Below are 16,481 nucleotides of genomic sequence, written 5' to 3' on the forward strand. Positions count from 1 at the left end.
AGTAGTCTTTGCCATAGGAAAGAACTTAGTAAGAAACTTTTGAGCTAGATCTTCCCATTAGTGATCGAGCCTGGTGGTAGAGAATGTAACCAGCTCTTAGCATTATCCCTCAGAGAGAATGGGAAAAGCCTTAGCTTTATAGCATCTTCAGATACGTTGTTGAATTTGAAGGTGTCACAAATCTCGATGAAATCTCTAATATGCATTTTGGGATCTTCCGTTGCGAACCCCTAAACTGAACTGAATTATGTATCATCTGAATCGTGTTAGTTTTAATTTCAAAAGTGTTAGCCGCAATGGCTGGTCGAACAATGCTAGACAGAATATCGTTGATCTTTGGCTGAGAATAGTCCATTAAAGCCTTTGTATTCGCTTCTTGTTCACCCATTGCAACAAGAGCTTCTTCTTCTTTCTCAATTAAGATTTCTTCTTCAACTTTCTCCTCTACTTTTTCCAGTGTTCTCTTTCGAAGTTGAGAACACGTTAGAGTACACGCTCTCTAGAGTACCTGAAAAAGCAACAACGAACAGTTAAGTAAAATATCCAAGTCAATGAACTTTAACGAACACTGATGTCAAGCACATAAACTAAAAATTAACACCGAGTCCCCGGCAGCGATGCCAAAAACTTGTTAGGACGAAAATACGCGCTAATATTCACGCAAGTATACCCGATCGCAAGTAATATAGAATTAATTCTAGTTCATTCCCACATAGACTAGTTAGGTATCAATGTACTTATGCAACAATGTTATGGTTATTATTCAATGCTAAGATGATTACAAATCGAGAGTTTTTATAACTATGATTAACTACAGATTATGCTAAGAACTTAAACTAAGAGATTGAAAGATATTGATTACTATATGACACAACATAGGATTCTAACCTCATTAATACTTCATTCAATAGCCACTTTATTCTTAACCTTAGCATGCAATGGTGATGACACTAATCAGATAACACGAAACTAGTAAACGCCAACTTTCATTGTACGATTACCCTACTACCAGACATCCACAAAAGAGATAGAAGCTAAAAGACACCAATTATATTGAGACCCTATATGTGTATAGAATTTGAAAACATAACGGTTTAATGCGCAAGTTATCTATCGTGATTACATAGGGCAAGTAAGATGGCTAAAATTATTTATGAATCATGCATAACAATACATGAACCTATACTAGCATGGCAAGTTCTAAACCCTTAAATTCACTTTCACTTCATTAGAGATTAACACGCTATCTTATAAGTTCGCGACGCTCATAAGACGAATAAGCACAACCAATACTAGGTTATCATACAATCACCACACACTAAGGTATCGAAACAAATTAACTAAAAAAATCCATAAGTAAATCTGTTATTAGCCCATAATCAGACTCATCATCAACGTGGGTTCCGATGAAAGCATGGTATAATAAACGTAGTCTTTATACTGAATAAATAATAAACCAAGTACGTAACAAGAGTATAGGTTCAACAAATAAGAAAACTAGCATCCAAGATTACAACTTAGAACAAAAAATCACAAGAATAAACTAAGATTTCTTCGCCTTCATTGGGTTGTGCTATACGGTCTTCTTACATCTTCTCCTTAAGCTCTAGAACGTCTTCTTATTAAAAAACGGTCATAATTAACATTATATAGCAGTCCAAGCAATCCAGGAGTCCGGGAAACAGAATTGTAGTAGAATCAGAATTTTATTATCCCGACACGGCGCGGCCGCGTGCTACATCAGCGCGGGCGCGCTGTCTTCCTGCTTTCTGGCGCGGGCGCGCTGACTCTCTGGAAAAACTGAAATTGCCTTCTTCTTTTGCTGGTTTGAGATGCTCTTTGCATGAGCAATCTCCTTGACACATTCCTAACACCATTTTAGCATCAAAACAATACTAAATCACCTAGATTCCTGTTATATGCCTGAAATGCAAAAACACTATAAAACACATCAAAAATACAAGTAACTTGAGTACAAAACACCAATTCAAGCCTTTAAATAGCATTCTAAGTGGACATAAATGCCACATAACATATCCCCAGTTATTTTCTTAGCGAGATTCTGAGGACAGAATCCTATTAAGGGGGAAGGATGCAACGACTGGGAAATTACGCTTGTATTATATCGTAATAAAGATAAATTATGTGTTTTATTGTGTCAATTATGTGTAATTAGTCATAAAACACTAACTTCTATGTGCTACGTGTGTTCTGTATCGTCAGGGTATTTTCTGGATATTTATCGGATATTTTATTTCGTGTTTAAAGCTTTTGTATCAAAAGTTATACGACCCGAACAATGTTTTAATAGTTGATATTTAAAATAATATAATTGGCCTTATTTTTACTAGAATGGCTTTTACCATCGCGTTATTCTAAACATCTAAATATTTTACAAATTTTCTCGTTTCGTGAAAATTGACTTTTTCGGGCCCCTTCGGGTGTTAAAACCCCACAAAAATCACATTTTTATTTTTATAAAATTATAGGACTTTCAAATTTATCATTTCTTTGTATTTTTGAATTATTCACAATTTTTGGGAATTTTTGGCATATATATTGTATATATTAAATATTTAAAAATTAGAAATTAATACTCAAAAATTATAAATTAGGGGCCAACTAATTTTATTAGATGTATAATTAGGGCCTTAATTTTAATTAGGAGTATTATTTTACCTACTATAAATAGCCCTAATTTTTATTAATTAATTATAATTAAATTTTTAAAAATTCTGAAAAATCTGGAAATTCTCTATTTTCCGGGTCCGGTTTTGAATCCGGGTCGTGCAATCAAACCGTGATTTTGATCTGATTTCTGCACCAAATCAAGTCGTTCAAGTACTCAAATCAAAGGTTTTGATCTGTACTTTCTGTTTCTGATATCAATTTCATGTTTTAATTCATTATTTTTCAATTTCTAGGGTTTATGTTCAAATTGGTACTTTTTGATTCTAGGGTTATCTGTTGAAATTGATGTTATAAATAGCTTTATAAGATTGTTTCTGATCGATTTGCATCAATTAATTTAACGAACGATTGCTTGAAATGATATTTCGATTTCTAGGGTTTATACTTAATTTTGATTAGATTGTTTTTGAGTTTGAATGATTTTTGGTTACTGAGATGTTAGGGCTTAGATTGTAGAGGTTCTAGGCTTTGATTTGAGCTATTAAAATCAAATTTTTATGTACAAATGAAGAAAATCGGGTGTTGGCCGGAGTTTATGTCGGTTTGATCGGAGGTTGGGATTCAGGGATGATTTCAGTGATTGAAAGATGTGTTCGTGATGTTGAAGTGATTTGCAATCATTCCAGTCAAGAAACAGACCAAACGATGTCAATTTTGGCCTAAATTAGGCTGGCTGGAAAGTTTTCCGGTGGCCGTTTTCTGGGCAAAATCCGGCGTGTTCTTCACAACCCGGATTTTGGCCCGTTTGACCCTTCTGTTTGACCCGTGTTTGATCTAATTTGTCAAAAGTTTCATCTCTGACAAATGTTTATGAATTTTTATTTTTATTAATTATAAAAATTAGTTTTATTTATTTTATAAATTGATTATTTAATTATTTAATTAATTGATTTATATTATAAATAATTTTGAAATATTTTCTAAAATTCAAAATTAATTATTTATTTAATTATTTCTTATTTATTTATTTATTATTTATATTAAAATGATTAATTATTCGGATAATTAATCAAATTATTTTCAATAATTCATAATAAATTTATTTTAATTCCAAAAATTATGGAAAAATCATTTTTAATTCTAATTTTTCCAAAATAATTATTTAAAAATATTTTTGAGGTTCAATTATTTTGATTGATTAATTATATTGAATAAGAAATTGATTTATTCTTATTTATCGAACAATGATTGAACCGTTTATCTAATTTAAGCTAAACGAAAGCCCTTCGACTCAGAAAAATGATCTGTTTTTATGAAAGGTAGTTTTAAATCCTAATTTCATTTAGAAACGAGTCGACTTTCGATATTTATTTACTTATAAGCCCTATTACTTATAAAGATGAGTCCAATAAATTCTGAAAAATAGGAAACGAGACAGATATTGTTTAGAGATAAGAATAGTGAGTCGATTTCGATTCTAAAAATTATTTTAAAACTAGGATGACTATGTGACTTATGTGCTATTTGAATTATGTGGTTAATCGAGTCCTAATTGTTATTAATTGTTATACGAGTCAATTATACGCGTACGGTAGACGATAAGGGTTATGTGAAGTCGGTTTGAGACGCGATTGAGATACGAGTTGACTAAATAAGCCTATTTCTTTGATAGAGACGAAGCCAACAAGGCGGATCAAGCCGGTGATAGTGGAAGGTGATATATTTGTGGTAGATCGCGTGAAAGGCAAGTTTCACCTATTCTAAATTCAGAATAGTGAATTGCTTTCAGATTCTTATCATAGTTACACACTGATAACTCCTGTTCACAAACACTGATACATAATTATTATTCCTTTGTTTATATCTCATTTCAATTCCTGATTTCTCCTAATTCGTTGAATCCTCTATTCATATTTCAATAGTTTACATATATACATATATCCTGATATATTCCGATGTTGGATACATCAAAGCATACTGATCATTCTGGTTGCTCATCTATGGACTGGATGGTGACGATTAGGATCAGGTTTACACTTGATCCTAAGGACAAGGAATTAACCGGATCCTTGTGTTGGACCGTAGAGCTTGGGTACCCGAATGAATCTATACATTAAGGTATGGATCTGTACTATATCCTGGCTGATCAGCAGGATATAAATGCGAACTTATGTCCAGTTTAGTTTATTGATACTCGCCGATAATGGCCTTTGTTCTCTTCTTGCGAGATTATATCTTTGCATATGTAACCAAATTATGGGTTCATTTAGTTTATTATAACACTACTTATATATTGTGGACTTGTTGAGCAACTTATAGCTCACCCCCTTTCTTGTTGTTATTCACCTTATTATTTTCAGTTAAGAAGGAAAATGAAACCTATCAAGACTCGCGTGGTAAATAAACGAGTCAAGCAGCAGGACCCTCTAATACCAAAAGTGCTGATCTCGATTTAGGAAGAAAGCTTTGAGTTACCTGAGCAGGTGTAGTTAAGATAGATATGGTGTGTGTTTGAATAAAAGTGAAGTTAGTTCAAAACTTGTTTAGACAATGGTTTGTAATAAAGAGAGTTTTGTGAGATTTTAAATTTGGTTTGTAATAAAAGTAGAGTGTTGTTCTTGTTTTCATACTTTAACCTAAAAAGATCTCGGTTAGTTGTATAAAAGGGGATTATATATATATATACCTGTTTAATTATAATATAGGTTTGGTAATTAGTAAGTAACACCCAGATCTATACCCCGGATTTGGAGGGCGTTACAGCCGAGATCGACATATTCTTCATTCAAAATCCCCCACAGCATAATAGCCCGATCCACAGTAACCTCGTGTGAATGTGAAGATGGCATGATATTAGCACACACAAACAGGTTCCAAGCCCTAGCATACCTGTTCATACATGAAGTAGGAAAAGTAAGCGGCTCAGTGGTGTTTTCTTTGTACTTCCACTCCGTGCCTGGAACACACAATTCTGCTAAAATGTAATCCAATTCCAAATCCTCCCTAGTCTTCTGCACCCAATCATTAGCAGTCCTACACCTCGCAGGTTGATTTATAACCCAACGAATAGCAGCCGGATGATAATCAACAGTCAATCCACAAACAACAGAATACCCATTCTTGTCCTCCTTAGTATTTGCGTAAAATTCAAGTATAATGCTCATCCGAACCGCATCGGGTGTCTCATAGAAAGTCTTCCAACCCTTCTCAACAATCATCTCCAACAGCTTACCATCCTTAACCGTGGGTAAAAGTCCCATCTCCTTAGCAATCGGCTTAGACATCAACTTATCCTCCGATGAAGTAAATCTGTTCTACATGCCACCCACACTAGAATCCTCGGTAGACGAGGGATGGGTGCTACTACTCCCAGTGGTTCGTGCTCTTTTGGGTGCCATAATCACAAGTGATAGTGATTTGGGTATAAATATTGTATGTAGGAGAGGCTAGGGTTTGTGGGTATAGGAGATGTGTTTATATGTATGTAGATATATATATATAGGATAGAGATAGGAGAGGTAGGGAGTTGTTTAGGGTGTAGAAATAGGGTTAGAATTAGGGTAGAATTCGGGTTTGGGCTTTGGTTAATCTGATTTTCTATTTTTTTCACTCTTTTTTTTTCTTTACCAGGGACCTCGCGCGGGCGCGCCGTGTAGAGTGCGGGCACGCCGCACTTCTGGAAAAAATTTCAGTTTTTGATTTTTTTTTATTTTTTTTCTTCAGAAAATATACAACAAATTCATGGGTTGCCTCCCACGAAGCGCTTGTTTTACGTCTTTAGCTTGACGTGAAACTTCGAAATCAAGTTGTCGCAAGAACGGCGCTCACCACCTCATGATTTTCCGTATCCCCATAATAATGCTTCAACCTCTGACCATTTACTTTGAACGCTTGGTTCGGATGCTTATCAAAAATTTCCACAGCTTCATGTGGAAACACAGTTTTGATAATGAACGGACCTAACCACCGTGACTTAAGCTTTCCTGGAAGAAGTTGGAGACGAGAGTTGAATAATAGAACTTGCTGACCAGGCACAAATGTCTTATGCACTAACCTCTTATCATGCCATTTCTTGACCTTCTCCTTGTATAACTTGTTGTTTTCATAAGTTTGTAGACGAAATTCATCGAGTTCATTAAATTGGAATATTCTCTTTTCTCCAGCAGCTTCCATGTCAAGATTCAGCTTCTTCAAAGCCCAATATGCTTTATGTTCTAGCTCTACAGGTAAATGACACGCCTTACTATATACCAACTGGAAAGGAGACATGCCTAGAGGAGTCTTGAATGTTGTTTTCTAGGCCCAAACAACTTCATTTAGCTTTAAAGACCAATCTTTCCTTGACGGACTCACAATCTTCTCCTAGATTCGCTTGATCTCTCGATTAGAGACTTCAGCTTGCCCATTAGTTTGAGGATGATAAGTTGTGGCCACACGATGATTCACATGATATCTTTCCATTAATACAGTAAATTTGCGATTGCAGAAATGCGATCCCTCATCACTAATTATGACCCTTGGAGTATCGAAACGTGTGAATATCTGCTTATGAAGAAAATTGATCACCACCTTAGCATCATTGGTTGGCAAAGCTTTAACCTCAACCCATTTAGACACATAATCCACCGCCAAAAGAATATATTGATTATTGCATGATGAGACAAATGGCCCCATGAAGTCCATTCCCCAAACATCGAAAATCTCAACTTCGAGAAGCACATTGAGAGGCATCTCATCTCTCTTGGACATATTTCCAACTCGTTGGCAGCGATCACATCTCAACATGAACTGATGAGCATCTTTAAACAAAGTAGGCCAGAAAAATCCCGCTTGAAGGATACGGGCAGCTGTCTTCTTACTCTGCCATAATGGCCACGATACACAGTAAATGATAGTCTCGCAAGATACCCTCCGTCTCACTATACGGAATGCACCTCCTGATAATCTTATATGCCCCATGTCTAAACAAGAACGGCTCATCTCATCGATACCACTTCACCTTATGTAGAAACTTCTTCCTTTGAGCATTAGAGAGTTCTGGGGGAATAACATTACTCACAAGATAGTTCACAATATCTGCAAACCATGGTTCTTCTTCTTGCACCCCCAAAAGTTGCTCATCTGGAAAAGATTCATTAATCAACGTCTTATCATGTGAAGCTTTGCTTTGATCTTCCAAATGTGAGAGATGATCCGCTACCGAATTTTCTGTTTCAGCTCGAATTCCTGTAACAAGAAAATCCATCGAATCAATCGAGATTTTGAACCTTTCTTCGAGACCAGATATCGAATAGCAGTATGATCAGTGTAAACCATCACTTTTATCCCAAGCAAATAAGATCGAAATTTCTCAAAATCGTAGACAATTGCCAAAAGCTCCTTCTCTGTAGTACTGTAATTCAGCTGAGCACCATTAAAGGTTTTACTAGCATAGTAAACCACATAAAAAATGTTCTTCTTTCTCTGGCCAAGAACAGCTCTAAATGCAAAATCACTAGCATCACACATCATCTCGAAGGGCTCATTCCAATCAGGTGCAGTAATAACAGGTGTTGCAGTCAAACTCTTTGGCCAAGAACAGCTCTAACTGCAAAATCACTAGCATCACACATCATCTCGAAGGGCTCATTCCAATCAGGTGCAGTAATAACAGGTGTTGTAGTCAAACTCTTTTTCAAACTCTCGAAAGCAGCCAAGCATTATTCATCAAATTTGAAGGTAACATACTTCTCCAACAGATTGCACAAGGGTTTAAAGATTTCGGAGAAGTCTTTGATAAATCACCGATAAAAACCCGCATGGCCAAGAAAACTGCGGATTCCTTTAATTGAGATTGATGGAGGAAGATTTTCAATAACCCCCACATTGGCCTTATCCACTTCAAGACCTTTGCTAGATACCTTGTGCCCAAGGTATCAGGTAACATACTTCTCCAACAGATTGCACAAGGGTTTAGAGATTTTGGAGAAGTCTTTGATAAATCACCAATAAAAACCCGCATGGCCAAGAAAACTACGGATTCCTTTAATTGAGATTGGTGGAGGAAGATTTTCAATAACCCCCACATTGATCTTATCCACTTCAAGACCTTTGTTAGATACCTTGTGCCCAAGAATGATACCCTGTTGCACCATGAAGTGACATTTTTCCCAGTTGAGCATCAGATTGGTCTCAACGCATCTTTTATGCACCAAGCCAAGATTATGCAAACACTCATCATAAGATGTCCCGAACACAGAAAAGTCATCCATGAATACATCCACATTAGTACCAATCATGTCTGAGAATATGGCCATCATGCATCTCTGAAAAGTAGCAGGTGCACCACAAAGTCCGAAAGAAACTCGACGAAAAGTGAAAGTGCCAAAATGACAAGTAAAAGTGGTATTCTCTTGATCTTTTAGGGCAATGCAAATCTGATTATAGCCCGAATACCCATCCAGAAGACAATAATACTCATGGCCAGCCAACTTGTCAAGCATTTGATCAATGAATGGAAGAGGGAAGTGATCCTTCCTGGTGGTTTTATTCAGCTTCCGATAATCCATGCATACTCTCCATCTTGTGACTGTCCGAGTTGGAATGAGCTCCTTCTTTTCACTATCAATAACTTTAATGCCTCTTTTCTTAGGCACACACTGCAGTGGGCTCACCCATGAACTATCAGAAATAGGATAGAAGATCCCTGTATCCGGCCACTTAAGAATTTATTTCTTCACCACCTCTTTCATGATAGGATTGAGTCTTCTCTGATGTTCAATGGTAGGTTTACTTCCTTCCTCAAGCAGAATTTTATGCTGGCAATAAGAAGGGTTGATTCCCTTGATATCTACTATATTCCAACTAATTGCTGATTTAAACTCTCTCAGAATTCACAAGAGCTTGTCTTCATCACTACCTGAAAGGTCAGATACGATAATAACAGGCAAAGTAGATGCATCACCTAAAAATGCATACCTCAAGTGATCAGGCAGTATTTTTAGTTCAAGTGTGGGAGCTTCCTCAATAGATGGTTTGAGACGCTCCTGAGAATTTTTAAGCTCTGGTAATCCAAGAGAATCGAATGGCAAGTCCAATCTCCTTTTCCACGAAGATGCATTCAAATATTGCAGTTGTTCTTCCCCTTCTTCATCTTCACTATCAGATTCCCTTGTTAAGGCTCTCTCTAAGGCGTCAGTCCTTAGCAATTGATCAAGCTCCGAATTTACTACAGATTTGACCAACTCTACTTTAAAGCACTCATCTTCATCAGTAGGAAATTTCATTACATTGAAGACATTAAAGGTAACGTCCTGATCCTGAACCCTTATAGTAAGCTCACCCTTCTGCACATGGATCAGAGTTCGTCCAGTAGCTAAAAAATGGTCTTCCCAAGATAATGGGAATCTTCTTATCTTCCTCAAAATCCCATATGACAAAATCAGAAGGAAAGATAAGTTTGTCCACCTTAACCAATACATCCTCCACTACACCTCGCAGATAAGTGATGGATCGATCAGCCAGTTGTAAGGACATGTTTATAGGTTTTGGATCAGGCAGATCAAGTTTCTTGAATACAGATAATGGCATTAGATTGATGCTAGCTCCCAAGTCACACAAGCACTTGTCAAAAGATAAGATAGTGCATGGTATCGTGAAGCTTCCTGGATCTTTAAGTTTAGGAGGTAGTTTTTGTTGCAGCACGGCACTGCATTCTTCCGTTAGAGCAACGGTTTCCAACTCCTCAAGTTTAAGCTTCCGAGAAAGAATACCCTTCATGAACTTAGCATAGCTCGGCATTTGTTCTAAAGCTTTCGGAAAAGGTATGTTAATATGCAATTTCTTGAAAACCTCCAGAAACTTGGCAAATTGTTTATCGAACTTCTGCTTCTTAAGTCTTTTAGGATATGGAGGAGGCGGATAGACTTGTTTATCTCCTGTATTTTACTCAGGAGTAGTGTTTTCAGTATAAGTCTTCTTTGTTTCCACTTCAACCCCCTTCTGATCAGTTGTTTCCTCAAGAATTGCATTTTCTGAAGCTGGCAAGGGCGCGGGCGCGCTTGATATGGGCGCGGGCGCGCCCACCTTCTGGAGAATTTTTCAGATTCTTCATTTTGATGATTTTAAGGGCTAGCGACCTTTCCAGACCTCAAGGTGATTGCCTTCAACTCTTCCTTGACTTCCCTCTTGCCTGGATTAGCTTCTGTATCACTAGGAAGAGTTCCTTATGGTCGGTTCAATAAAGCATTGGCAATTTGCCCTATTTGATTCTCTAGATTTTTGATTAAAACCGCTTGGCTTTTGCACATCAGCCTCAACTCCTCCAATTCAGATTTTTCATTCAAAGATGGACCTGCACCTTCATGAGTTTGTTCTTGCATTCCCTGTGGCTGAAATTGTTACCTTGGTGCAAACTGTTGCTGAAAACCAGGAGAATTGAAAGGATTATTTCTAAACTGCTGGTAAGGTTGTTGCATACCACCCTGATTATTGCTCCAGCTGAAGTTAGGATGGTTGCGGTTGTTAGGATGATAAGTGGTAGGAACTGGTTGCTGCGACCTCTGAAAGTTGCTCATAAACAAAGCTGATTCACTAGATATAGCACATTGCTCCGTCGCATGCAAACCTGCACAAAGCTCATAAACACTATTATCTGATGAACACTATAGTTAGCCAGAGAATCCACTTTCATAGTTAACGCCTTTAGCTGAGCAGATATAGCCGTAGCTATATCCACCTCCAGAATTCCTGCTACCTTGCTTTGTGGTAGTCTCTGAGTTGGATTCTGATACTCATTAGCGTCCATCATCTCAATTAGCTCATAAGCTTCCTCATAGCTCTTAGCCCATAAAGCTCCACCTGATCCTGCACCGAGCATATGTCTTGACTGTGTTCCCAAACCATTATTAAAGCAATTTATCACCATCCAGTCAGGCATTCCATGATGAGGACACTTCTTAAGCATCTCCTTGTAGCGCTCCCAAGCTTCACATAGAGATTCACCTGATTATTTTGCAAATTGAGTAAAAGCATTCATGATTGCAGCCATCTTTTCCATAGGGAAGAATTTAGTAAGAAATTTCTGAGCAAGATCCTCCCATGTCGCAATAGTACCTGGTGGTAGAGAGTGCAACCAGATCTTAGCTTTATCCCTCAGAGAAAATGGGAAAAGTCTCAGTTTCACAACATCTTCAGAAACATTGTTGAATTTGAAGGTGTCACAGATCTCAATGAAATCCCTAATGTGCATATTGGGATCTTTCGTTGGAGAACCCCCAAACTGGACTGAATTCTATACCATTTGAATCGTGTCAGGCTTGATTTCAAAGGTATTAGCTACAATGGATGGTCTGAAAATGCTAGACTAAAGGTCATTGATTTTCGATTGAGAATAATCCTTCAATGCTTTCATTTCTGTCATTGGTTCTCCCATTGCAACAAAAACTTCTTCTTCAACTTTTTCAACTTCTTCAAAAACTTCTTTTTCCTCTTCTTCAACTTCGTCTAGTTTGTCCTTATAATTGAGAATGTGTTCGCATACACGCTCTCTAGAGTACCTGAAATGCACGAACAAAGTAAACCTTGTAAGAAAATAATCTGAGTCAGTGAACTTTAACGACCACTGATGACAAGTACATAAACTAAATTTAACACCGATCCCTGGCAGCGGTGCCAAAAACTTGTTCGTACAAAACCACGTAAGCGTACGCGATCACAAGTAGTATAAGATTAAGTTAAGTTCTTTCCCACAGAGACTGGTTTAAACAGAAAATGCACATATGCAACAATGTGTGGTTATTATTCACTGCTAAGACAAGTATCAATTTTGAGTTGATTAACTAACTAAAGTGATTATACTAGCATGCATTAACTAAGAGAATAAAACTGATTTACTTATATGAGATAGAATATGGGATTCTAACTTCATTCAGAGTTTATGCCTTTAATCTTAGCATGTGATGGTGATGACAACTAATCAGATAACACGAAATTAGTATATGTTATCTTTCGATATACGTATACCCTACTACTAAACATCCACAAATAAGATAGAATTTGAGCAAACACCAATTATGCTTAGACCCTATATGTCTTTAAGATTTGAAAACATAACGGTTTGATGAGCAATTTATCTATTGAGATTACATAGGGCAGCGTAAGATGGTTAAAATTACACTACGAATCATGCATGACAACATACATTAACCTATGCTAGCATGGCAATTTCTAAACCTCTATATCCACTTTTACTTCAATAAAGATTAACAAACGACTTAGATGTTAGCTACGCATCTAAGAAGAATAAGTACAACCATACTAGGAAATCATAAATCACCACACACTAACGATTTAGAACAATTAACTATTGAAATCCATAAATAAATCCGCTAGAACCCCATGACAACGATTAGTTCATGATCGAACACATCGTCACCATGGGTTCCAATAAAAACATGATAATAAATAAGTTCAAAATACTATGAGATAATATAGAAGTACTAGGGTTTAGAACAAATCAAAAACAAGCATCCAAGAGTATCGCCTAAATCGAAGAATACAAAGGGGAAAACTAAATCTTCTTCTCCTTAGCCGTCTTGTGTGCTTTAGGTCTTCTCTATGTTCTCCCTGGCTTCCTTGTTCTTAAAAAAATCTTCTTTTCTTTATATATATAGCCCTGGTTGACCTGGATTATCGTAATAACCAAATTATAATCAAATCAGGATTCTGCAAAATTTGGTTGGCGCGGGCGCGCTTTGTGTCTGACAAATGGGGCGCGGGCACGCTCCTTTGGGCGTGGGTGCGCCTGCTTTCTATAGAATTTCTGCAGCTTTCTTCTTTTTGCGCTCCGTCCTTCGTACAAACTTCCACGACTCCTTCTTTGATCTCTTATCAACATATAATCATTTAAAAGCGCATTTCCACCTCTGACTAGTGCCCTGCAATGACTCAACACAAAACACATCATAAACACCAAATACTTGAGTCCAAAACACCAACTTAAACCGATATGAAGCATTCCAAGTAGATATAAAATCCACTTATCACTTCTTATCTTCATAATCCTGATTACATGATGCCACATTCCTTTTTTGTATAATCAATCCATGTGACTATCAAGTCACTATCAACTTTTATTTGAATTTGACATCCGTCGAGACTCTGTTGAATTGTCCGTCAAGATTTTATTGGATCATTCGTTGAATGTGACTTGGGTCATCCGTCGAAGCCTTGTGGAGAACATCCGTTGAAAGTATTCCCATAGCAGTTGACTCATTTTCATTTATGTAAAATTACAAGGCATCTAATATATACATTTAGCCAACCTATTTTACATATCACTCTTGTAGTCAACTTGACTTAGAATATCCTACAACTTCTAATCCTTCAAGACATTACATTACACAGGAATGTGCTACGAAAGACTTATTTAATTATAAGCTACTCTCTCAATGGATTACTAATAAAATTATCCGTTGAAAACTACAAGATTCACTAAATTAAATCTCCTAAGGTATTTTGGTAAATTATCATCAAGCCTACAACATATTCCTAACAAAGGTTAAGAACAATGATTATTGGACCCCAAATCGTTGACAAGTTTATATTCGGAATCACATGACTATGTTAAGAATCAAACCAAATCCAACGTCAGACATATGATTGTAGCTAGGCCCAACGTATGTGGGTAAGATTATAGAAGATCAGGGATCGCAAGGAACGAGCGCTCGGACACCTATTCATCGAACGAGCAAGAGTTTTTATGAAGAGATAAAATTCTGGAAAGTCAACACGAGGACTTGAGTCTATCAGGCAAGCAAAGTATCCCCGCCTGTTTCGAATTGATTTCGGGATGGAGTCCCTTTAAGGGGGAAGACTATAATTTCCCATATTTTTGTGACTTTATAAAACATTCGATGAATAGTAACCATTATGAGCGGGGAAAACTTATTAGCCCACACTATGTTAAGCATTTAAAATTTATTTTCCAAGTTGATATTGTGATTATATGTCCCAAATAAGTGTATATAAAAGCCATCTGTTATCGGAGAAAATGAACTTCATAAAATGACCTCATCTTACGAACTATTGAGGAATTCGAGAATCACATTACGATTAAGAATTTAGAATACTACAAATTAAAAATTCAAGTACAAGGTTTCAAAGCATAAAGGATTTATAAGAAAGAATTTACCCCGTGAATCACTTACGAAGATTTATTACGAAAATGAATAAACGACCAAGCGAATATGTAAGCGAATAAATAAAATGTATCAAGCCATGCAAACAAATTATTAAGAATGTAACCAAGGATTGGAAATCAAATAGTGATCAACCAAGGGGCATAATACCTAGCTAAGGAGAATAGTGACCTAGCTAAGAAGAATAGTAACCTAGTATGGTGAATAATAGCATGAATAGTAAGTGATGTACTTGGCTAGCAACCTAGCTTTGAAAAATTTTCCAAGATAGAAAGATATGGCAAGATTTTCATATCCTAGGATCTTATACTCAAGATTGTAACACTTATTCAAGAAGAAACTAGCAAGCAAGCTAAATTCTCTTTCTTTTTCTTCAACCCGGCCAAACTGAGAACAGAAGTTAGAAAGGATGTATCTCCTTCATTTCTCACTGACAAATTATGTTCTATAGCTCGTTAGAAAGTTCTTGATACGATATACACTTCTTATCTCATACGACGTTTCCATTTAAGTAGTGTAAGACCCTTATTTTTCCAGTTCTTTGCAGAGATGTATGGAAACTGCCCAGCAGAAACCACTAAGAAAAAAAATTCATATCTCGAGTTATAGGCATTCAAAAATCACCAAATTTTAACCAAAGCTTCCTCCTATCATGTACAAGGTACGTTCAAAATTTCATGACCATTGGATTAGTATAGCATAGTCAAATCCTTGCTTAAAGTTAGTGATGAATAGTAAATCCGAATATTTAACTTTGTTAACTTGGCTTAGGTTTTGAAGGATCTACCCACTATAAGCATCATCCAATCCATACAAGCACTATAAAAAATAGTTCTAGCATCCCTTGTACTCGCGAAGGTATAAACTCTTACTTTTAAATATTTCTTGGATGAATTGTGTGATTAATGTTGAGATGAGTGTTGTTATGTTAAGTTCTTGAAAGTTTTGTACACTTAAGATGGAATCTTAATGAGTAATGCTTATTTTGAAGATGTGAATTTTGGATGTTGATTAATATAAACTGAAATACATGTTAATGGATTAATATTGGTGAGTTTGAGTGTTGGTATGAGATTTGAGGGATGAAAACCTTGAGGAGTTGATGTTGTTATGAATTTGAGAGTTTAATTGCACATGAACTGGTTAGACAGAAGGTTTAAGCCATGTAATTTCTGTAAAGTAAAATCCAGTGGACATGTCAAGAAGCCCTTAATTTGTAGTTTACGTACATATAAATAACGTGTCAAGGCGATTTACGACTTAGGATATATGCAGAGTCGTACCTGAGATTTCATGTACCTTGTGCATGATTAAAAAAAAGGCTCCAACAACCTATAACAAACATAAGCATATAAAATAATAAAAATCAACTAAAATGGTAGAAATCAAATATTTAGAATACATAAAAAAAAATTATAACATAATTTAAATAAACTAAAAATTGAACTAAAATATTACAAGTACATGAATAATAAGATATAATAATTTTAAACAAAGAAATAAACAAAATAAAAATTATTTTAGACGTAAACTTATATAAATTAATATAACAAACATCATTTAGTTATAATAATATAATTTTCGCATTAACTATTTTCATTTAATATATAAACATTAAATATATATATAATTTTAAAAAAGTTAATCACCTTAAAATTGAATTATTTAAAA

At 36.0% G+C, this 16,481-nt stretch overlaps 1 non-coding gene across 1 annotated transcript; it reads left to right on the forward strand.

The window, feature by feature from the left end:
• Nucleotides 1–11,546: 11,546 nt before the first annotated feature.
• LOC141670049 (small nucleolar RNA R71) lies at nucleotides 11,547–11,653 on the forward strand. Its single transcript, XR_012554299.1, has one exon. It is a non-coding gene; the product is annotated as a small nucleolar RNA R71 (small nucleolar RNA).
• The last annotated feature ends 4,828 nt before the right edge of the window (nucleotides 11,654–16,481 follow it).

This window comes from Apium graveolens, chromosome 6, assembly GCF_009905375.1.
Source record: "Apium graveolens cultivar Ventura chromosome 6, ASM990537v1, whole genome shotgun sequence".
NCBI lineage: Eukaryota > Viridiplantae > Streptophyta > Magnoliopsida > Apiales > Apiaceae > Apium > Apium graveolens.